The sequence below is a fragment of the Indicator indicator genome, chromosome 2 (assembly GCF_027791375.1).
Source record: "Indicator indicator isolate 239-I01 chromosome 2, UM_Iind_1.1, whole genome shotgun sequence".
Taxonomy (NCBI): Eukaryota; Metazoa; Chordata; class Aves; order Piciformes; family Indicatoridae; genus Indicator; species Indicator indicator.
Window position 1 is genome coordinate 36,338,112 of NC_072011.1, and position 20,074 is coordinate 36,358,185.

The window sequence follows — 20,074 nt, forward strand, 5'->3', positions numbered from 1 at the left end:
AGTTGATCAATTTATTTTTTTAACTTTATTTTTTTAAATTTCTGATCCATCAACTTTGCCTTTCCAAGAGTGAGGATTGGGGAAACATAGGTTATTTTGCCCAAATTTAAACATTTTGGCAACTTTTTTGTGGAACCATGGCAGCATTTCCATGCTTCAAAGCAGGGCTTGAAATCTGGCAGGGGATTGACCTCAACTTCAAGAATATGGAGTGTACCACCTTTCTGAAAGTGCACCCGATTTGACCAACACATGCATTTGGGGAAAAACAAATCTCACATCATAGCTGCTCAATGGAGACTCCATAGGTGTGAACAGCTAAAGCCAAAAATACTACTGTCATGAAGCATGTCCCATCTCATCGTCATCTCCAAAAGACAACAGAGACTGAACATGTACCTCTCCATGAGCTATCAGAGCATGCTTGAAGCCAGTGTTACAGGATAGAAACCAGCTCCTCCCTGTAAGAGCTGCTCTAGGCTGAGTTAGAGCCAGCACTGAGAAGCCGTATCTGTAGTGTACAAGACTATTTGTGTGATACCCTCAGGTTATGTTTATACTGGTGGACCTGCAAACATGTCCAAACTCTTGTAGGTGGATTTTCCTCAGGTTGCCATCAACTGGTTTCCAGATGGGTGGGCAGAGACTCTATTGAGGTAATGTGATGACCAGGGAATCAGGACTGCAGATCACAAAACCCTGACTACTTTCTTCTCAGCCAACTTACTACCTCAGTGACATTCCTAGCAGAGATTAAGTTGGAGGCTTCAAATGCAGAGGAACTGAAATAAGAATGAGAAAAGTTATGGAAAGACTGAAACAAGGGGTCTGTTGACACCAGAGCCAGGAGAGCAAGATTAGCTAGGGCTGGGACTAGCTGGACAAGTAATCTGGGAATGGGAGTCAGAGGTGGTGGAATGCAGCAGACTATTGAAGTGAATGAGCAGAGAGCTGCTGTGGGCAGACAATAGGATCATCTGTGGAGCTAGGACAAAAGGAAGGCTGGGTTACAGGCAATGATCAGACCAGTGGAGGTGGAAAACAGAACTGGGGAAGAAAGAGGAATGTGGTTATACAGGGCAGCCTGAGACAACAAGTAAAAATGCTAAAAAGGAGATTGAAAAGAGCACTAGAAATGGACAGAATGCTCAGGAAAGCTTAACTAGGTCTGCTGGCCAGCATAGAAAAAAAAGGTGTAGAGCATAAATCAGAGAGGAAGTTACCAACGAGAGACTGGATCTAGTGAGGAGACCAGGTAAATAACTTTGAAGTCCAGAAGGCAAAAGAAACAAGAAGGAAAGAACAAAGTGTGGAGAGGCTAGGCATAAATCATTTAGAGGGGAGCAGACAAAACAGACAAAAAAATGAAGAGGAACGAGCAGACCAACCATGACCAGCAGAGCACATTTCTTGTTGGCTTTTCTACAACATCTGTAAAGAACTGTACTCTTACTGGAGATGCCAATGGATTCCCAGTTTGGAGACATAGGTTCACTGGGAAGCAATGAAATGGTGCAATCACAATCAAATGAAGATTTGAAAGTCATTTCCAATATACAAATAACTGAATGGTATATGAAAATAGTTCTAAAGAGATTAGCAGTTTAAAAATAGCTTCCAAGACCTGTAAAAGCTTTTCTTTCTCATTATTATTTTTGACAAATATTTGTATATGAAGGAAATCTTGGAAGTCTCTGGAAGATCCTCCATATTATAAAGCAAATCATTAAAAGCAGAGTTTCCACAGTGGATGTTAAGATCGCCTACTACAGTCTTTTGTGTGGAAGTCATGAGCTCCCACATACAGGTGGGAGCCCTTGTGTGGAGAACAGAAAGCCCAGGAGCACCACAGGGGTCACCTTGAAGAACTGAACCCTTCTCATCTCCCTGTGTAATCCACCAGCTATAAACAAGAATAATTCTACCTCCTCATCTCTGAAAGGTGTTGTGAAAATGAAACCCACTGGTACAACAGCAGTAAGTACACTAAAAGGGCCTGCAGCAAAGTGAATCACTCTGTCTTCATACTGGGGCCTGAACAGTGTTCAGAGAACAAGGCATGGGGTCTTGAGCACAGACCCAATATAAATATCTACTCATTAAGAGAGCACCACCTGCTCCATGAGCTGGAAGAAACAGAGGTTCTCTGGGACAAATAGTGCAGAAGGATTATGATTGTGTAATTAAGGACTGCCACAATGTGCATATGCACAGAGGGGCTAAATTGAAGCTCTTCAAACCAGCTTAATAGTGGCCTCTTCTAGGTTCTCAGTGCTTGATTTTGCTACCCTTAGTAATGGTCTTTCACTGCAGTTGCTGTGCACAAAATCATTATGTAGTTTTTGGCAAGGGGCAGAATGTGATGTGGAACTCAGTGGAACCTCTTAACTGCCTCCAAGACATCACTGGTGTGAAGCAAGACAAAAGGTGTTAGAAGGAGTAGGCAAAAGGAACTATGGACCTGCCATATTCCAGAACACATCAAGTGAGGAAGTGGGAAGGAAAAGAGAAAGAGGAAATGCCAAATATGACGATTCTGCAAAAAATGCAAACAAATCCCTGTTTTTCTCCCTAAGACCCCAAACTTCACAGAAGTTTGCCTTCCGATCTTGGTTCCAGCTCTGTGACTCAAGCAAGCTTCATTCTCCAGATCTGCAGTGTATCTTCCCATTTATCTCTAACTAGGACAATTTCTGAGTCCTATATGAGTCATCAGTAGGTTTTATATAGAAACCAAAGAAGGTTCTTCCAGTCTCTCAGTAAGATATGTCGTGCTGCCAGGGAAGCACTTTTGGTTGTTCTGACGAGCAATTGTAACTGCTCTGAATTGCCAGAAGTATCGTCTGAAGAGCAAAAGGATCATTTACCATCTAAATCCAAAAGGGTTTATAATGCAATCTTTGAGTTGCCTGAATGCATCGATCCCACCTTGCAATCACTGATATTAGGCTTTGCAAACTGGCCAGATCCTAGTGGGTATAATTTTCAGGTTGGCTAATTCACAGGGTTCGAATGATGCCACCAGGGGCTTGAAGCCAGCAGAGGGGAGGGGGCAGCGTGTGACACACGGGAAGGGGTCTGAGTCAGGGCTCCCAAGAGCAAGGAGACCTGCCTCCTTTCTGATTCCTGCTTCTGGAAACTACTCTTTGCAAACCGGGTCTGCTTGCTGACAGCTACCTACCCTGCAGTTAGGTCCTGTCCTTTCTCAGCTGAGACAGGAGGGACAGGTGGCCCATGCCGGAAGCAGTGGCTGTGGCACAGGACTTGGGGGGGGAATCCTGGTCGAAAGCCCAGAGCTGCCATGTGACAAACAGGAGGCCAGGTATTAACAGGTGGGTGAGAAGACAGGGGCTGGCTGCCTGCTTGGGGAAGCGGCCGTTTTAAAACCAAGGCAGCAAGGATCACAGGGAGAGTGTGCACGGTGGGGAGGGCATATTTTGAAGAGGAGGAGGAAGGAGCTGTTTTGGAATTGGGTGTAAAGCCATTTGTTTGGAGGGATGCCAGGGTAACAGTAGGTGCCCAGAACAAATGCGCGCAGCCATCCCAGCACTCAGAGCCCGCATGCTCGTCCTTCGCAGTACCTAAGTAGGTCAACCCATTTCTTCAACCTTTCCTCTTCCCTTTCTCACTTGCTCTCTTTGTGGGAGGTGGTGGTGGTGGTAGCAGAGGGGCTACACCCGTTTTCACTGATTTCCAACACTGTCTACGTGTGAACAAGAGAAGCGGAATGAAGCTAAAGCTGCTTTCTTATTAACAGCTGGTGACAGTCCCTTTACACAGTGCGTGTCGTGTTTCTTAGCCGAGGTAGAAAGGAGTGAAAGAGGAAGGCAGTTATTTAAAGTTTAACATTACAGATGAATTGCAAGGATATTCTGAGGCTCACAGTCCCCCTCAGCAATTCTGTGAGCCCTGAGGCTGGCCTCACCACACCTTTGCAAGCGACTATTTTAGGCAAGTGTGCTCATCGAGTTCAGGAGGACGACTGCTCCAAGTAATTCTGGGATGCAGGTTTTGCACCACAGGATGCCAGCGGGATCCAGTGAAGGTTATGGACTGTCTAGCCTGAACTCCATCTGTGCCCTGAAGTTTCCTCTTGGCTGGGCACCGCTGAAAGACCAGAAGCAGCCAGTAGGAAGCAGTAGGCACAGGGGCTCATGGGGAATTTAAGCCATCTGAACATGGCACTCAGCTTTTTAAGACGTTTTTTTAAATGCTGTGAACATATTGCACCCAGTTATAATTGTGTTATGTACTCTGTGCCATACTATGAGTGCATGCCTCCTCCTAGCTATGGAGGGGCAAATCTGACATATATACAACAAGTGTGCTGTTTTTTCCTGTGTAGTTTCTCCCAGCCTGCATATCATGACAGTATCTGCAGGTCTCCCAACAGGACACTGAACTGTGTGTCTAATATCTGCCGCACGTTTTTTGTTCTGCCCTCCTCTCCCAAAGAAGGAGGTGAGTGTAGTGGAGCATCTTGTTTTTGCAGCACATTTGTTTGGTTTTTGATTTCCCTGCACACAGACCTATGTATTTGTGTTAGTGAAAGTAAGGCTACAGAATGTGTCCTGCAATTGGAAATGCTTTTATTTCAGTAACAGGAATTATAGCTAATTAAGTCATTTTAAAAAGGGAAGGGAGACTTGATTTTCTTTATTCTCAGCATACTCTGTTTAACAAACGGGTCTTAACTACAGATGACAGTATTAGCTTCAGCCGCTCAGACAAGGAAATCTTGGCTGCTGTTCCCTTTGACCATTTATCTATGATAATTTGAAAGATATATTCTTGCTTCCTGAACAGATGCTCTTCAACTCTCTTTTTTTTTTTTTATCAAACAGTAATATATGTTTGAAATCTCTTTACATGTATCCTTTTCCCCTTCCTTTGAATGGGCAGCCTATACAATACCCTCTATGGACCTTGCCAAACAATAACACTGGCTCTGGACACAGCTCTGCTTCATGGCAGTTTGGGTCTGCATCTGGTTCAGTGGCAAGGGCACTTCTGAAGCCTAGGACCATGGCCCATATGCACTTCCATCTCTAGAGCTGTATTTTAAGTATTTTCATCTTTGCATTACACTGAGATTTATTCATAATCCTTAATCAAGCAAATAGCCAGTATTATGCAAACAACAGTTTTGGTATTCTAGGGGGCACTAGAACATAGAAAAGACTGACTTTTCAAAAATGGAAGGGAAACTTATATTTCAGACAGAAACTGAAATGTCATATCTTGAGCCCCGAAGTAACATCGTCTGCACTGGGTGTGTATTTTTTCAGCTTCTACAGTTTGATATTTTTTTACCTGAGTCAGCTTTTCAGAGATTTTTCTGACAGTATAAAACCAAAGCATATCCACCTGTTGCTACTAACAATAAGTTTATTCACACTTTTTCCACATGTATTTTGAGACGACCTTATTTTAAAGGGTCAGAGTTAGAATTTCTTTGCTTTAAGTCGTATTAAAATACTCAGTTTCCACTACCTTCCAGATCCTCTGTCTCATCCCTCACTTGCAAGTTTGGTGTTATGATAAAAATCAAATGCAGGTTCACTAAAGCATTCCAGGAAGCAAATAGTGTCTCTAGTTCTGGAGGTATGCCAGCCCAGCAATATCAGAGCTGAGACTTTCCTGATCTCCATCTATAGTGGTTCTATAGTGGGTCAAGATCCAGCCTGTGCTGACAGGGCCTGGAATCACAGTGCTTCAGAGACCTGTGCTGGCAAGGTCTGTACCATGTCTCTGAGGTCTAGCTTGGGGTGTAGTGTTTCTGTACATTCAACATCCATTAAAAGACTCATTCCCCAGGCTTTGCAGGAACATAAGGTTGCACTTTTCTCTCTATCACTGTTCTTTCAATGTTGAAGTGATTTTAGAGGAGAAAAAATGCAACAATAACTGTGAATACACTGAACATCAGGACAGGGCAATATAAAGCCTACTCTACCATTAACCTGGGGCTGATGGAGGAGTGACTTCAAGCTGAGCCCCAGGTATAGTGCCTGGACAATCTGAAGAGGTGGGTCCACGTGAACCACATGAGGTTCAACAAGAGCAAGTGCACCTGGGCCAGAATAATCCTCACTATCAATTCAGATTAGGGGATGAGGTGATAGAAAGCAGCCCTGTGGAAAAGGACTTGTTGATGCTGATGGATGAGAAGCTGGACATGAGCAGGCAGTGTGTGCTTGCAGCTCAGAAGGCCAATCACATCCTGGGCTGCATCAAAAGATATGTGGCCAGCAGATCCAGAGAGGTGATTCTGCCACTTTGCTCTGGTGAGACCTCATCTGGAGTACTGCAACCAGATTTGGAGCCCTCAATACAGGAAGGATGTGGACCTGCTGGAGTGGGTCCAGAGGAGGGCCACAAAAATGATCAGGGGGTTGGAGCACCTCTGCTGCAAAGACAGGCTGGGGGAGCTGGGGTTGTTCAGCCTGGAGAAGAGAAGGCTCTGTGGACACTTAACAGACACCTTCCAGTACCTGAAGAGGGCCTACAAGAAGGATATAGAGAGACTATTTACAAAGGCCTGTGGTGATAGGACGAGGGGCAATGGTTTCAAACTACAGAACAGTAGATTTAGATTGGATGTTAGGAACAAGATCTTTACCACGAGGGTAGTGGAACACTGGAACTGATGGCCCAGGGAGGTGGTTGGGACCCGATTCCTGGAGATATTCAAGGTGAGGCTCGACAGGGCTCTGGGTAACCTGTTCTAGTTGAGGATGCCCCTGCTTACTGCAGAGGGGGTTGGACTTCGATGACCTTTGTAGGTCCCTTCCAACCCAGACCATTCTGTGATTTTTGTGAAATGGCCTCCTGCACTGGTCCCATGTTCCTGGGAGAGGCCTCCATCACTGGACACCCCCCTCACCACAGCTGGACCCCACATTGGCCCAAAATGCACTGCACAGGCCCTCCTCAACCACCCAGCCTGCGCTTGTGTCCTGCTCTGCCCCACTGCACTGTGGCCTGCCTGCCACTCCTGGCCAAGGGCAGGAATATGCACTGTGCTTTGAAAAGCCGACTGGTGTCTGCTCTTCCCTGCCTCCCCCACAAACATTTGTTTGTCTTAAATACAGCTTTTTTTCCCTTGGGCTGCCACAGATTTTCCACCTCAGCATCCAACCAACAGCCGGCAAGGGATGTTCATTAGAGACCATGAGGAAGGCTCTGTCTCCCAGTGCTGGGCCTTTTCGGTGAACAAGACAGGCAGCAGCTTCGTGTAAAATGACGAAGTCTTCCTTGTTTTCTTTGGTTGCCAGGGTAGGAATTGACATTGTCCCTGGCGGAGCACAAGGACTCCCCGTGACATGACGGGGACAATGGGAAGGTATGTTTTCTTGACCTGCTGCAGGAAATCCTGTGCGTCTTGCCGGAGAATGTGGCATTTTCCTGCCCTGTCTGTGGCCAGGCTGCAGCTCCAGGGACCTGTGGCAAACTGCTTTAACATTCTGTAGTTTGAGACTTTAACAAAATTGGCTCTATTTGTTGCCCAGGCAGACTTGTGAACCACAGCCTGGTGCACTGCAGTGGCACTGGGTGCTGGTCAGATGGGCCAGCCTCCTCCCTCTGGGGCTGAGGCGGGACAATATGCACCAAAAACAAAGCTGACCTTCACAGCTGTTACCTGCTACCAGTTCTGGGGTGGACACTGTCCTGGCTGGAGCTGAGCCAACCATTTCCACTCAGCTCTAGTGCTGCCGTTGATTAACTGATTTTTTTTTTTTTTTAAGAAATAGTTCAGAAAGTGATGCATTACTTCTGCCTGTGGACAGAGTGAACAGCTGAAACGTGGGAGTCCAGACTACAGCTGTATGACTACAGCTTTAAAAAAAAAAAAAAGGCATATATTTTAGTGAATAAAAACTACCAATTCCCTCTGCTGGTCTTACGAACTTTATTTACTTACCAAGTGGTTGTAGTCACCAGACTATCTATGAAAGCAACAGTGAGACAAGCAGGAAAAGCCATGACATCTTCACAACTGACAGTCATTTAAACCACAGCGGTCACTCTGCCTAGCCTCCTTTTTCCTCTCCAGACATACATCTGTATATTCTCCCAGTCTTCAGTTAGGGTCCTGTCATGCAAAGCAGCCTAACTGCTACAGATGATCACATCTATCAAAGGAATGGTGTCATTGTTAGGAAATAAATATTCACACAGATGAATTAGCTGCAGAACGGGTTCTGCAGCTATTTGGGAAAACCTCACACTCTAAGACCCATCAAATGTTTAGGGAACATGTGTGGATAATTTCTGAACAGGAAAAAAACAGAACAAAACAAATATTCTCTTATGACAGCCATGCATAGAGACAATGTCATTATGGTTGGGTGACAGGTCCATCAGAGAAAAAGATTAGCCAAGGCTCCAAATAACCTGTTTACTGACAAGTTCAGGGTGGCATTTTTATGTTTCTGGTTTTTTGCCATAATTCCTTGCCAGGCAGCTATGAACAGGGACATGCCCATGAACTTGGTGTACCCTATGTGCAGAACTCATACTGTAAGGAGAAAGCTGCATTTGTTAAGAGAATTAATTTGCAAAAGCTAATATGGCTGGCTGGAAGCCTCCCTTTACCTCTCCCTTTTTCCCCTTTGGAACAGATGCAGGAAGAGCAACAACTCCTGGCAATATTTGTGCCAGACTCATGTGATTCCTTCCATTGCCAAAATAACCTCTCTTGTATGAATGCCTGTGATGGGTATATGCTGTTGGAGCATGCAGGACACCTCCTTGACTACATTCTCTCTCCCAGTAGCAGTGCAACAAGGCAGCTACCACAAGCATAATCTTATTAATCTGTGGATCAGGGACACATGCAGACACAGGCTGCTCAGGAAGGAGAGTGCGTGTTAGCGGGACCTCACACAAACAGCTCCACAAATGAGATGTGATATACAATGTGCTGGTGGACTGATGTAGCATCAGCTACATATGGCTGGCTTCTGATCCCATGGTCCCGTGGTCAGTGGACAAGGAAATGTGGGCTGCTTTCCTGGAAACCAGGCTTTAAACCTAGCAGAGAGAATGGGACAACACAGGAGTTTGGACTTTCCTCAAGTATTTCTACCATTGTGGTATACTGCATCCTTTGACATATTAACATCTAACCACCTACCTTTCCAGCTGTCCTTCATACTGATGCTGCACCCATCCCTGTACCCAGGAGATGAAGCACCTCTGGGAAGAAATATTTGCACAAGGAACATAGGCACACATTGGGGTAGAGTTACAAGTGCTAGGACTTTTTGTGTTGCCTTTTCTCATCTATGCTTTGCCTCCCTCCTATGTGTTCATCCCCTTCTACACTTGCCTTCCCTTTCCCCTCTCAGCTCCTCTGTCTTCCCCTTGAGATCCCATAGACTCTTCCTAGAGCTTGTAAAATGAATATAAAACCTGCAGTCTCTATGGGAAAAGAAAGCAAATAGATGTGATAAGTAACTCTTCTTCTCGGGAGCAGTCTGACCAATAAGCCATTCCCAGGGCTTTTGAAATGACAACAGACATCTTTTCCTATCTTTGCTGTTGCTGCTGTTGTGTTCCTCACAGCAATGCTTACCAGGCAGTGGAGAATGGGGCCCCCTTATGCTTGGTGCTGCATAAATCATTTTCTTTAGCCTGGGGAAAAAAAGGAAAAAACAACTAAAGAAGATGAATGCATGATTCAAGGATTTACTGCTCAGATTGCTTTGGGGGTCTTTTATTCCTCACCCTTTTCTGTGTTTCTCTCCCAGGCTACCTCTCCTGCTGGCCTAGCCCTTCACCCCACCCCATCACTCTCTCTCATGCCTGGCTGCTCCCCATCTGATTTACCTTCCATCTCACTTTGTCCCCTCCTTTGTCCTTCTCTCGCTGTCACTTATTCCCTCTCCTGTGTGGCCAGATCCCCTGACTGCCTTCTCCGTTCTGCAGTACTGGGTAGCTTTTCATCACCTTGCTGATGGAATCAAGAGATGCAAAATATTCAGTGTGAGGTAGACACTGAATGGTTAAAACTTGGCAAAGTTATAGAAAACTGAAAACAGGCTCTCATAGCAGAAAGTGTCAGGTACCACCAGCTCCAGCTAAATTAAATTCTGTCCCTGTAGTGTGTATGCACAGAGACATTTATATTCATATTTTTAACAGCCTTCTAAACTCTGCAGTTCACTGACAATCCCTTCATGAAACTATCATTCCTTTTTTAACACCTGAACTTTAAAATGTCACATATAACATTTAAAAGGACAGGCAAATAACCAAGGAAACATCCTAGCATGCATTTTGCTTCCTCTCCTTATGGTTGTTCTAAAGTCCACGGAAATTAATGGCAGTCTTTCCATCTAGTTCAGCAGAGATAGCATCCGGTAGGTCAGTTCCTCCTAAAAATTCAGACCAAAAGGACCGCACACAAATGTGGATTTTTGAGTTTTCTTTTACTCATATATCTGGAAAGACTGATATGCTGTCAAATGATCTTTTCAGTGTTAAATACACACCATTAACTACTAATAAAACAACAGGCTTTAAAAATTCAGCTCTTTTTGGCATCTGTACAGAGCACTCCATTTGATCTCACAAGATGTATGGTTTGCACTAGGATTGCAGTCACAGTTTTCTTTTTAAAGCTGTCAACCATTCCAGAGTCTATCTTTACAATGCAATTCAAACATTGGTTAGGAAAATAAGCATTTTTGCTTGAACTATGATATCAAGATCCTTTCCCAGCCTTTTTCTGTATCCATTTGCAGGCTACAGCTCCTGTTAAAACTAGGTTGCAATATGAAATCATGGGGGAGAAGAGCATGATCCCTTCTGTTTAAGACACTTTCTCCCAGTGGCGGAGATATTGTGGACATTAAATGCTTCCTTAAACATGCCAGTTTTGAGGAAAACATTTCATTAGAACCACTTACAAGGCAAAACTTCACTATCTTATCTTGTTAGACCTACAAAGGTAACTTCAGAATGGAACACTGCCTTTTAACTCTCTTAAAACGAGCAGAAAAATTCTGCTGAACATTAGACGATTTGCCATGGCATAGCATTGCATTGGCAACCAATCTGACTCATTAGCAGACATTTGTAAATGGTGTGGAAGGGGCAAAATCAAGTTGATCGTTGCTTTCTTGTGAAAACAAATCGTCTTCTAAAGGCAAACACCTTGAGTATTTTTGACAATCTTCCGTCAATATTGCATGAATCAACTCTAATGTAATGGCATAAGGCAAAAGGGAGAATACAGATACATGATGAACATATGTCTTCTAGTGCTTAGGCACAATGGGGAGCCCCTTTATCTGCTTCCATAAGGCATCTTATTATCCTTAAGTAATGGGTATTAGAAGCCATGCAGTATGGTAAATCTCCTCCTACATGGTACATTCCCATACTGCCTAGATACATATGAATCCTGCATGTCACGTCATTACATTTTCTGAGACTGTATCTCCATCCATGCTAAAAATACACAGAAGGAACTTGAGTGTAAGCAAGAGATACTTCTGCACAGACCCTTGGCACTACCAGAGACTGAGAGATTTATACATGTCTATTTTTCATCATTGTTTGATGAAGAACATTTGTGAAGATAACCAGCCCTAGGGATTTTCATAGCACGTGTCTGCTAGGTGCTTACACCCATCCATTTCCAAGCTGGATACACTCAAGCAAAGCCCTCTCCACCTTCCTTTTCATCTATATGGTGGCCTGATTTTTTTTTCTGAAGTGCTTAGTTACAGAGCCATTCCCATAAAAATAACTCCAGAGCTATCCATAAATACTTTCACTCAGCAATTCCAAGCAGTGAACAAATCTGTGAAACTCGTGACCTGCTGGTGTCCTGCTCTTCTGCTATAGAAATACAGGGACTGTGGAGCCCTGAGCCTGCTGTGGGGATGAACCACCTTTCAGCAGCCTTTGCCCTCTCACCTCTCCTCTCTCCCAGTGAGGGTCTCTGCTGTGGAAGTACCCACCAATAGGACAGGGTGGCCTCTGGGAGTTCATGTTGCAATAGGGACACAAGGCAGAATTTTTACACCAGACCCTACTCCTGTCCCTCCTAAACGCAAGGAAACCATTAGTGGCCTACAACTTTGATCTAGCGGCTTCATCACTGGTGCTCCTGAGTTGGATTTGGTCTTGTGTACAAGAGAGAGGGGAGGAGCAACAGTTCCCTGGTGACATGTGTTAGGCAGGAACATGGCACATGCTTGAAGTACCCCCAGTGTCCCACGATTTTGCACTTCTGCGTGAACAGCCAAATGGGCAGACTCCTCCTGCTCGGCTGCAGCAGATGGAGTGGAGAGGCAGGCTGTGTGTCTGCAGGGCTGGGCAGTGGAGCTGTGCTCTCAAGCTCCAACTAATGAAGCTGATTTGATGAGCTGATTATTCTTGTGAATCAGTGCATTGCTGACATGGTGCTCCACACCAGACACAGAAGGAAAGGTAAAACATGGGCCCCATATCAAGCTTTCCACCTAGGCAAATGGACCAGACAATCCAGAAAGACAAAGTTCTGGATGATGATAAGAAGATTAAGCCCTTCTTTGCACGAGAGCACTGCAGCTTTCTGAGATGGAAAGTAGCAGCATTCCTAATTTAGATACTCTGGTTGAATTTTAAGTGGAAGTGAACAAAACATTTCAAAAGCTGTCCCTGTTCTCTCAGCAGGAAGACTTCAAGAATTTTCTGGGTTTAGGGAAGAAATACAGGCACAAAAGTAGCTACCATTTTCCCAGGTAGAGATGTGATTCCTGGAAGCAAGCATGGATTTTCTAGATGTCATGGATGTAAACAAAGAAGGGTTGGTTATCAGGAGGTGATTCATGATGGGAGGGATAATGATGAATAGGTGTTATGACAACTGCTCTGCAGCTGTAGCTCTCTCCTCTGTCACAAACTGCCAAAAACTTGCCAGCTTTCTCCTGAGACCTTCTAATGACAGTAAACAAGGCTTGACAGTGTTCAACACAGAAGGTACATGACTGTTGACCTCCTCATGGCAAGAGAAAATTGGCTAAATGACATGAAGATGTGGAATTGCAGGTACCTGCTTGGTCTTTGGGGTTTTGTAAACAGCAAAACATCCCACAGAAAACATTATTCCTGTTTTACATAAGCCATTAATTATGTTAGCAATATTTCTACCTGTGCAGTGTCTCCAGTTTTAGCCCAATATTCCTCCCTCAACATGTAGAAAAGTACCCTCTGGGAGTACAAGGTCAGCTTTCTATGAATTTGTTCATTTCCACTGCAAAATGAACAAGAGAAAGCCCCAGCAAATTTTTTTTCAGGCAGAGTGGCAGTTCTTCTGTTGCTGAATCATCTGTGACAATGATTAGGCAAGAATACAAAAATAAACATTCCTTGGCAGCCAGGATCCAGTCCCCCCCTTCAAAGTATCAAACCCACCATTTAGAGATCAGCTGCAGTCTGAAAAATACTGCACTAGGTGGTTTGGTCTGTTCTTGGCACAGAGAACAAGCTGTACCAAACATGGAGAAGCGCAGCAAAGTCTAGAGGAGGGATCAGCTATACAGTAATGATCAAATGATAAAAAAGAGCTGCTGTGTAGTCTCTACCACAGTATCTAGACACACAGAGAATAAATAGGAGAGATTTGCTAGAGGGTCCAGTGCAAAGCTGAACAGTACAGAGGCCTGCCCATAATATGTATTCATAGATATTTGAATTTTTTTTTGAGATTCCCTTGCCTCAAGTGCTTTATTCATGTGGGTCCTACACTTCACCCCATCCAGGAGGTTTCTGCTCTTCAGCTCCTTGACTCTGTCATTCCTCATTACAACAGTCACCTTTGAGAATAGGTAGAGAAACAAAAGGCCAGATGCACAGCTGCACAGATGAGTGGAGCACACTGTAACACAGGAGAGCAACTCTCTTTGGACATAACTAACATGTGTGAACTTGCTTGACTGTTTGTACTCCCATTTCTTGTTGCCTGTTCTCACAGAACATTGGATTTAAATAGCCACAACTGTCCTCTTTTTCATATGAGAAGGCCTATTGAATCTATATGATGAGGTACGAAGAGGAACGGGCATTTGGGGACAAAGAAGGGTGAGGGGAAGGAGGAGTGAGGGTTAAAGAAGAGAACTTCAAGTCCTAGTCACTGATTTCTTTTCTCCATTCTACTAGAAATTTTCCTGCATACTATTGGACATGATACTTTCCCAACACGTGCCTCTGCTATGAAATATGTAAAATGGGGACACCAGGCAGCCCACATCATGAGGCATTGCTGGGCATCCTCATAGAATCATAGAATCGCCTGGTTAAAAAAGGCCTTAAGATCATCTAGTCCAACCATAACCTAGCATCTCCCTGTACACAACTGTTAGACCAAAGCACCTCATCCAAACTTTTTTTAAACACTTCCAGTGATGGTCACTCTACCACTTCCCTGGGCAGCCTGTTCCAGTGCCTGGTGACCCTTTCAGCGAAGAAATTTTTTCTAATATCTAATCTAAACCTCTCCTGGTGCAACCTGAGGGCACTTCTTCTCATTCTGGGAGAAGAGGCTGCCCCCCACCTCATTATAACCTCCTTTCAGGTAGTTGTAAAGAGAGATAAGGTCTCTCCTCAGCCGCCTCTTCTCCAGGCTGAACAACCCAGCTCCTCACAGGACTTGTGTTCAAGACCCCTCACCAGCATCACTGCCCTTATCTGGACAGGCTCCAGCACCTTCATGTGTGTTTGTGAGCTTCTGAGATCCTGGTTAAGCTAGCACCATAGAGGAGCTTGTAGCTAATCAGGCAGGAAAGGAAGCGGAGATCTGGAAACACCCATTTGAAGATTCTTGCCTGGAAGAGAAGGTAAATATTGAATTTTCTGTGAGGTGAATCTTCTTGGTTTTACACAACAGTAAATAACCCATTTGGTATGAAAGACCACTGATAGATACCTACACCACATTTCCACCTCAAAACAAAGTACTCATTTAATCAATAAGTCTCAGAGAAGTCGTAGGATGATGCAAAGAGTGGTGAGTTCAAGGACCTAGAGTGAGAGGAAATGCTAGTTTCCCAGACTATCCTCAATCACTTCTACAGCCATTGTAGATCCAGTGGCTTTCCATCTGGAAAGTTCTATTGAACAGAAAGGCTGAGTTTGCCACCCAGAATCTACAAATTAGAACCTTGTTTATGGCAGAGAATCACTGGACACTCCCTCCTTACCATGTGCCTTGGAAAGCTGAGAAAAGCTCTTCCGACAGATGACATCTGCTGTCCAGGAGCCCCTCTGCTCCATAGTGGGATGAAATTGGGTTGGGCATGCAGCTGGTCTGCACAACTTCATGGTGCATGCCTTTCTGACTCTTACCTCCAGAAGCTGAAGTCTGAATTAAACAGACAGTCCTCTGGCTCAAGAGCTCTGATGAGCTCTGTTGAGCTATTGGCCCAGCACTGGAGTTTGTGTGGGGGAGTCACAGAGGCAGAGCATATCTCTCCTGCAAAGCCATGGTCACCACCTGCCTGTGAGGTGCTCCAGGAGCTCCTGCTCCATTCGGCCTCCTCCTACATATTTTGTGGTTGTCAGTCTCATGAAGATTTTGATAAGAAACTTCCAGAGCCAGAGAAATTGGTTGCCTGCTCAATATCTGTGGTGTCTGACAGTAAAGGACATTATGTTTCAAGGCTGGACAGAAAGGGGTAGATAGTTCTGGAAGACACTGAGGTTTATTGAACTGTCTTATTAATTGTTGCTTTCCAATCTGCCTCTTCATTGACTATATAGATTATCCTTAGGTCTCAAGTGTCTCAGGTCTCCCACAGTTTTGGTAAGATAAAAGTAGGCATGAATGTTCAGTGACATCTGCAGTGGTTAACAAGCCGGGTGTGCTCTTTCCATCTCCTTGTGCCTTCAGCTGAGCCTTTCTGTTTGTCATGCATCCCTCTCCTCCTTCTCCCTGTCTAGCTCCTTTTTTTTCATCCCTTTTTTCAGGAATGAATGCATAACTTCTCATCTTTTTATAAACAACACCTAGAACAACAGCCATAGATGAAATGCTCTGGTCCATGCTGGAGAACTGTCAATGCTCCTGCAGTCCCTTAAATCTGATCATCCAGACATACTTGTTACCAACAACTTGTTCTGAGTCAGCTTCCTCTACCATCATATGTATGTATTTTTCTGCACGTGTTATTAACAATAACACAAATGCTGATTTTCTGAGCCATCCTATAGCTGTCTTCTTGGTAAGACATAGAAAGTTAAAAAAAAATAATTCATGCTCAACTTAAATGACTACTGAAGGAATGTCTAATGGATAAATTAGGCACTTCTTGGTTGTGAAGGTGGCAACTTAGAGTAACATCCCATAATGAAGACTTTGGGAGTTGATGATCTGGTGTGCTGGCACATTAATGTGAACAGCCTCTCTCAGCTATGATTTTATAACATGACCTGAAGAGTGAAGGATTAAGGATATAAGATGAGTTTATTAATACAATAAGACTTAAAGGCAAGCTGGTAGAGTGTTGTGAAATCTATAGATATTTATGAAGGAGAGAGCAAACCTAAAAGGCTGCTTTTTGTTAATGTGAATTGGTAGTTTTCTAGCAGTTAGAAAACAGAAGAGATCTGCATTTGGATTACTGTTTTGAATACTTGTTGCTTACCTAAATCTTAAGCCAAACTGTTTCTGATGTAGAAGTTGAGTGGGAGAAAATTCTCCTACACCCTGTTTGCACCCCCTCCTCCCTATGCTAGAGGTGAGGTGTTGGTGAGAGTTGCCAAGAAAATGAAGCATCTGGGAATGCAGGGGCAGAAACTTAAGCCAGGACACCTGGGAGATACTCTTATCCAGCACATGCACCTACCCAGGGAAATGAAAAAACACATCAAGAATGTACTTACATCCCATCTTTCCCTCCTCTTCTTCATTCCTCCAAAATCTAAGCTCTGCCTCAAAGGCACAACCAAGTCCTAGAAAAGTTTGCTCTGGTATCGCAGTTTTGAACGTTATGTGATTTTCTAGGGAAGGAGAGTAAATTCAATGGAGCATAAGGAGACCACAGCTTGAGTGGTGCAGAGGTTTGTGTAAGAGAAGATTAACACTGAAAAGCTGACTAGAAAGGGGCCACACTAAATAATTTCTCTTCCTCAGAAAATTAAGCACATGCAAGAAGTAGCAGACAGTGACTATGGGAAAACCTGCCAGAACAAAGTAACAGTCTTCCATTCTCTCCTACCTACAGATGCAGCCAAATGCACAAGAATGGGGTTGGAGGTTGTTCATAAATAGTCCGGCTGCTGTTTGTCAGAGGCAACAGTTGAAATGTCTGTGCACAATTGCTACTTCAGCATGTGCTAAAAATGACAATGGCATCCACTTGCAATGGCCCCACTGAGAACTGTCGTTCCAAGTCACAGTCATAAAACTACTAGTGGGTGGTCTTCATCTCCACTTGTCCTCATTATCATTTCATTGTGTTTCTGTGGCCCACTGTACCATGGCACTCCTTGCATTTTAAAGCATTTCATTGATGGGGCAGTTTGACATTCATATTTATATGTCCTTGTTGTATTGCAGTGGTTTCTCCTATTCTTACGATCCAAGCCTTTTGTGAAATGGTACGAGGGAGATGTGTATTCAAATCTTGGTCCAATGAATTGGGTATTGTCAGGAAATAATAGAAAGTATTGAGGATTTAAACATCCCGGACCCTATCCTGCTGCAGAATGTAAGGGAAGAGTATTTCTTGCAAGGGTCTGAAAGTAAGTCTGTGGGAGAGGGCAGATGCGCAGCACATACCTGATTTGGTGTTCAAGAAAAACTTACCAGGTTACAATGTTAACAGAAGGCAGTCTGCTCTCTGTCCTCCACTAGGAGTAGTGAGCAAAGCTCCTGTTAACTTGCAAACTAGAAAGTTTGACCCTAATATGTCTTTTATTTCCTAAAAGCTAAGTAAAGCCTATATGCAGCTCAATGACTAGGCAACGCTTCAGCTGTAAAAGCAAAGTATTTGCCAGACCTGTGGGAAATAAAAAGAAGAGGCAGCTTACACAGTAGAAAAGTTAAAAACAAATTAAAAAAAACCAAATTAACCAACAAACCAAACTAAAACAAACCAACCAAACAAACAAACAAACCCCAAAACTAACAGGAAGAAAAAAATCAACAATACAAAAAACTATTGAAACCTGAAGATTTGCTTGTACTCTTGGCTGATGCCTCCTCTGATTTAAGAACTGGGGCCAGAGTAGAGATTTTGTCCTCTCCCTCCTTTCCACAGGCAGAGCAACTAGGGGCCATGCAGAAACTTGATGCATGCTGGGTTCACTTGCCCTAATTGGAAAGCAGAGTACCTGGGCAGGCGTAGGAAGCACACAGGGCTTCTGCCGTTTTGCAGGGCCAACATGTACATAGATGGCTTGCTGTGCAGCAAATACCCTGGTTCTGCATACATCGGGCTGCACTACATGGCTCTTACAACTTTCCAAGTTTTGCTTGTTCCAGGCACATAAAGGAGCAGCTGCTGCTCATGTGTGCATGCGTTGTTGCCCAGTGAGGAGTTGAGGATGTGTCTTGGCAAATGGCAAGAGACTTAAGTTTGCAGACAAAGTGCCACAGAAGGGCAATGAAAAGAGGCCCATCTGAAAACATAAAAAGGTATTTATTTAATTGCTCTATGGATGATTGTTCAAAGCAGGGCAAGTAAAACCGAAGAATTCATAAAATATCTGACATGAGCTTTCTCCTGATTCTGCTTTAAAAAATTATGTGTGAACAAGAAGTCAAGGGGCTGCTTTTAGTCCAAAGTTCAATGTGCTCCATAAGTGTGTGCCACTTCCTGGAGTACAGCTTTCAAATGTGACCAACTTCTCAAACACTTAGGGAGAATGCCAAAACTTTTAGAAGAGATCTTATCCCCATGGGATCTTAATTCCCCTCTTTACCTTCTTTAGAACAGGACCATGCAAGAAGGAGGTTTGCAGGCATCTTGTGTTGCACTTCCAACATGCCACAGTCCTGATCTGCAAGCTCTCAGACCAGGATTTATTCTGTGTGCTCATTCAGTCCTTGGCCTCAGCTGTTGGTGCCAAAAATGAGAGCAATGAGAGCCAAGTAGGATGACAGCTTTTCTGCTGTGCTCCTTGGCCCACTAGAAGCTGGACAGTGAGACAGCAATAACGATACCTATCTCAACTACTGTGCCTAGATCCACAGCAGACCACCACCAGCAATAACTGAATCCAGTACTTTTATATAGTAAGGACCTGAGATGGAAGAGGTGAATCTGGACATGCAGAGTGGGCCAGCGCTCATCTCTGTGGATCATCTGGATCATCATATGCTCTAAACCCAGGACAGCAGACCCCTGCCCAATCCCCCTCAATGAGACAGAAGTCATGCACAACAGAGACAGCAATAGTAATACTATTTGTTTAAATATTATTTGCCATGGTCATAGCACTTCTGTTGGTGAATGATTGATGGACCAGCTGGAACTGCACTGAGCATATTCATTAAACTTTTGGTATATTTTTGCTTGTGGCTGTCAATGGTTTATACTCATGATTTTCATCTTGTGCCTTATTTATGAGCTGTTTGAGTTGACAGCTTCCTATTTGCCATTCACTCCTCATGGTATTGAGCTGATCACCTAAACCACACAGTATCCCTTCTGTTTCCCTCTAGGTAGGTGAAACTTGTCAAAGAGAACAGTAAACAAGGAAATACCGCTGCAAAAACATAAACCTTCATGGAGTTTATGTGAATAAGGACATTACAAAGACCAAACAACCACTCCGACAATAGTCAACCCTCACTTAACCTGGGGCTATATCCACAAAACATTGCATGGAATGAGAATTCAAATGGATTTTAAACAATTTTTGAGCACTTAACTTACTCTGTTACTTGGGCCCTCAGACTTTGGACGTGTTGCAGTCTTTCTCAGAGACAGTATTAGCTTGTATTTTTAATGCTAGCGTGTGATTTCCTGATGACTTCTGTTACTACTTGTGCAGGAGAGATTCGCATTAAGGATACTAACCGATTATTTGGTTATTATTCTGATCTGCAATGTGTGCTCTTACCAGCATAAAA